Here is a 5,465-nt window from a genome sequence, read left to right as displayed (position 1 = left end):
CCCCGGGGTGGGGCCCCCACCCCCTCCCGTGGCCAGCCCCTTCCAGTGCCTGACAGCCCCTTGCGGGGAAGGAATTTTTCCTAAACCTGCCCTGGTGGTTTTAACTAGAAACGTTTCCAACATAGGGAAGCAAATACTAAACGGTGTATTTTTGACATTCCCATTTTTGACCAAAAGTCACGATTTCTTCAAAAGTCTTTATTTCACAAATTTTTTCTTTATCCACAGCTGAATATTACAGTGACTATTACAAGCATTTCCCTATAAACAAAGGTGTAGTTTACAGATTTGTTCCAAATGGAAAAATATTTTATAAGCAGTAGTATTTCATCTACAGTATTCACTCCTGTGTATCATTCGACCTCTCCGAGAGCAGCTATACCTTCTGCTTGTTAAGGTAATGAGACTTCACCACACCCCCCTGCCCCAAAACCCACAAACAAACAAAATAGACATTGCACTGTACTAGCACATTTTTTGATAATTTGGAGTTTGGTTTTTTTTCCTAATTTCAACTTAATTTGAAAGGTTTTTGTCCACTGGCATTGAAATAAATGGCGTACTCACTGGGCATCCTCTGGCTTGTTTTACTTTACATTGCTAGAACTTCTTTCAGGGGCAAAGAAAAAAAAATCAATTTATAATGAATGTATGTGAATCAATAAAGCTGGAGGAAAAAGGTTCATGCAATTTTAATGAGGTGTTATTTATATGCAATGGAAAATTGAATTTTTTCCATTAAATATGGTCTCAGAGAATAAGTTTGCACAGTTTTGCTCATTCACCGTTGAAAATGGAGGAAAACCCCTGGTGTTTCGAGCACATCTTTGTCACTTGTATCTTCTGGAAATCACACAACCCTTCCACACTTTTCAAAATAAACGGTACGGCTGCGGCCAGCGTACGAAGAATTTGTGGAGATGTAATTTTTTCACAGTAAAAGGTTCTCACCATCAGCAGATGACCCGGTCATTACGTCCGAGGGATGCAGGCGGGCTCAGCACCCCGCCACGCACGCACCGCCAGGAGCTCACCCAAGGCAAATCCATTACTGCTGAGACAGCCCCGGGGCTCTGCTCATCGATAACGCGGGCTGAAGCTGTATAAATCCACAAGGCTTGTCCTGGTGTCCATACCAGTTTTAGGAAGCCGGGTACGCTGAGCCCCCCTCCCGCCCCAAGCCCACCACCCCTCTTCCATGTCAGGTTGAACGAGCTGAACGTGTAACTCCGCAACCCCAAAGGCTTGGCTGCAAGGCACCGATTGCTGTTTCTTCTTCCATAGAAATTTAACTACAGTTTCCGCAGCTACGAGCGGGGCAGAGGGGAGATGGGAAGGATGCTTTCTGCCGCCCTGGGAGGACAAGGGAGTCATAGAAAATAGAGAATTATTCCTTTTCCATAGAATACGTAGGGAAAACAGTGGTCTCACAAAAACAGTGAGAAAAAATGGCATCGCCCCCTGGTCCTGGCTAAAGCCGGAGAGAGTCTCTGCTCCCAAAGCATCCTATTAATGATGTCTACAGCACCAGATCCACAAGATCCAGCGTTTCTCTCTCCAGAAGCCCACAGGGATGCTGAGCTCCCATTAACCTGGGGCAGGCAGGGGACAGGGGACGGTGCCACAGGAGACTCAGCTCTGTTCTTATGCAAAGTACAAGCACTGAAGCAGTCGGTGTCCCAGCGAGGTGATGGGCTGCCCATCCAGCGGGCCCCGGACTCAAAAGACTGATGGACACCAGAGAGGCAAAAGACCAAAGGGCTTCTTGTTGTAATCTGCCCTCTGGGGTCCATCGGCTTTGAGCAGTGAAATTAAAGTTGCTGCTAAACTGCAGGAGAGTCATAGAATCACGGAACCATTGAGGTTGGCAAAGCCCTTTCAGATCCCCCAGCCCAACCGTTCCCCTACCCCTGCCATCCCACCCCCAAACCCTGGCCCTCAGCACCTCGGCTGCCCGGCTGTTAAATCCCCCCAGGGCTGGGGACTCAACCCCTTCCCTGGGCAGCCCCTTCCAGTGCCTGACAGCCCCTTGCGGGGAAGGAATTTTTCCTAAACCTGCCCTGGTGGTTTTAACTAGAAACGTTTCCAACATAGGGAAGCAAATACTAAACGGTGTATTTTTGACATTCCCATTTTTGACCAAAAGTCACGATTTCTTCAAAAGTCTTTATTTCACAAATTTTTTCTTTATCCACAGCTGCGGGGAAGGAATTTTTCCTAAACCTGCCCTGGTGGTTTTAACTAGAAACGTTTCCAACATAGGGAAGCAAATACTAAACGGTGTATTTTTGACATTCCCATTTTTGACCAAAAGTCACGATTTCTTCAAAAGTCTTTATTTCACAAATTTTTTCTTTATCCACAGCTGAATATTACAGTGACTATTACAAGCATTTCCCTATAAACAAAGGTGTAGTTTACAGATTTGTTCCAAATGGAAAAATATTTTATAAGCAGTAGTATTTCATCTACAGTATTCACTCCTGTGTATCATTCGACCTCTCCGAGAGCAGCTATACCTTCTGCTTGTTAAGGTAATGAGACTTCACCACACCCCCCTGCCCCAAAACCCCCAAACAAACAAAATAGACATTGCACTGTACTAGCACATTTTTTGATAATTTGGAGTTTGGTTTTTTTTCCTAATTTCAACTTAATTTGAAAGGTTTTTGTCCACTGGCATTGAAATAAATGGCGTACTCACTGGGCATCCTCTGGCTTGTTTTACTTTACATTGCTAGAACTTCTTTCAGGGGCAAAGAAAAAAAAAATCAATTTATAATGAATGTATGTGAATCAATAAAGCTGGAGGAAAAAGGTTCATGCAATTTTAATGAGGTGTTATTTATATGCAATGGAAAATTGAATTTTTTCCATTAAATATGGTCTCAGAGAATAAGTTTGCACAGTTTTGCTCATTCACCGTTGAAAATGGAGGAAAACCCCTGGTGTTTCGAGCACATCTTTGTCACTTGTATCTTCTGGAAATCACACAACTGGACAAAGACGTTAAGGTAGCAATGTGATTTCAGCGTTGGAGTTGCAGGATCAGGAAAGGTAGCGACTGTGTGTGCTTCAACTCGGCAGCGTGCCCCCATTTCGTTACAGTTTCGCTCACACAAGAAGTCCGTGCAGTTACAGTGGAATGAGTTGTATGAGCAAAAAACGTTTAGGATGGAGAATTGCAGAAATCCAGTCTGGAGGTCCAACGTTCTTTTCTGCCATCAACTACTACAACAGCTTTACCAGCCAAAAGATAAGCAGCCTCGGCTACAAAATGCCAGTAAAACAGAAGGAAAAAAAATAAATATCAAATTTTTGGTGAAAATGAAGCACGGACGTTGTTGCGGATGCTTTTCGTAGGTCAGACGGCACGGCCTGAACTTGCATTTGAGGTGGTGGTTGCGTAGCTGTGGTGGTTTCTGTGATTTGCTTTTTGGGGGGGTTCATTGTGGGGGATTTTTTGGGGTTTTTTTCATTCCCCATAGTGCTTTTCTGAGATGCATTTTACATGTAAAAATCAGTATGGATGAGTATAGGGTTTTTTCTGAGTAACTTCCAAGTGTTTTTGCAGACCTCCTCAGAGGGAGCTTTTATAAATCAGACTTATAAATCCACAGACAACTTATTTTATGACAGAACAATAAAAATATTCCCACGTTTTAACGCTTGTTTCGGAGAAAGAGCTAGAGCGGTTGAGAAGTCAGTTACCTCAGTAACAGCTAAAGGCACAGAGTGGGAAAATGCTCAACTTAACAATATTTAACAATAAAGACAGAGCTGGAAAACAGCCAGCTTTCTCAAAGCTGCGCTTTGTGTTAAACTGGCTTTCTTTTTTTTAAATAAAAAAGTGCCAACCTGAGGAAAGGCAGGCATGCTTGAGCATAGCAATTTAACGAAATTAACGTTTAAAACCAAATTTTTAAAAACTGCTAACAGAAAAAATAACACGTATTAAAGATATTTCATACAGAGTCCCCTTCCAGATGCATTTTAATGGATAAACTATGTTATCACAGGTCCAGACGTTAAATCCCAGTTCCCATCTATACATACCAAGAGTTTTTAAGGAAGTCTTTTTGTTGTACATGTAAATTATGATCCTGAAAACACCAGTGAAAGACCACTATCCCCTAGAAGGCCCATTTTATAATTGTGATCAGCAACAAAATCACGGTGGAAGAGGATTCTGCAGCAACCTGTCGCTTAGTCAACGATAAGCATTGGTTTCATCAATCTGTTGGGAATTGTACTCTGAATAATTTACATCGGAGAGAGGTAGAGACCTGAAGAGCCCGAGAGGAAACTGCTGGCCTAAGATGAATTCTGAGGACTCGCTTTCCATTAAAACCGCCTTACAGAAAGACTGAATTCTGCTTTGAAATTTTTATTATTTTTAAACTGTGCTGACTACTGTAGTGGGGGAAAAAAGGGATTGGATACAATTAAAAAAAAATTAAAATTCAGAGCACTGCAAAAAACATTCATTTGCAAAACGTGGAAAGAGGTAGGTACAATAAATAAAAATATTGTAGATGAGCAAGGGACAGAAGAGCACGGGCTTGCTGGGCACTGACAGCAAAACGGTGGCGTTATCCTTACTGTGTATGAAGGGGAGATATGAAGGCACTACTGAATACACGCAGTAGATGCAAATGCTCAAGGGCTGGAGTTTGGAGGTAGTGCTGGTACTATACAAGCAATAAATTTTCTTCTGTAAATGAGCTGGGCGACGGTTAGAGGAAAAGATAACTTCTCCCTTAGGGAACGGCCGTAAGCCTGTCCTTCACTGGTAACAGCCATACTAAACCATAATCCACTGGCAACAAGGGATTTACCCACCAGCATAGACCAATATAATTCTTCACAGCACTCAACTTTTTCTTTAAAAATGTGCTTTTGGATAGTAATATACATATATAGTACATACAGGACTAATACAATTTGTATATACATAGATTATATACATGATGGCTAAATCAAAACACACTCCTGATCTAAAAAAGGTGACTGCAGCACAGCAGGATTTGGCGTATCCTTAAGAGACTTCACATTCTATCTTAATCCTCTGAGCAGACAGGGTACCCAACCGTAAATTTGCTGTTTGGATGTGACTTACACCAGCTAAAAGCAGTCAGATGCAGAGAGGTTTGGTTAGTTTTATTTTCCTTTTGAAAGCTCTCAACCACCATGGAATTGCCGAGACCTCAGGAACCACAACCATGGCTAAAGTTAAGATCTACTTGGGCAAGAGCATTACGGAAGTGGAAAGGCCCCAAACGCTCACACAGCGCTAGGATGAGCGGGGCTTTCGCTGCTGCCAAGTGTTCTCGCTGCATTTTGGCATGCTGAGCTACGGCAGGAGCATCGCTGCTCCGAACGGTTTGCCGACCCATCACCATCAGGATGGTTGTACAGCATCACGCAGCCTCAGGAACCCACCTTTTCCCTTTCTTGGCAAGGAG

The sequence above is a fragment of the Egretta garzetta genome, unplaced genomic scaffold (assembly GCF_000687185.1).
Source record: "Egretta garzetta isolate BGI_Z169 unplaced genomic scaffold, ASM68718v1 scaffold179, whole genome shotgun sequence".
Lineage (NCBI taxonomy): Eukaryota > Metazoa > Chordata > Aves > Pelecaniformes > Ardeidae > Egretta > Egretta garzetta.
The sequence above is the reverse complement of the archived record's forward strand: the minus strand, read 5'-3'. Positions refer to the sequence as shown.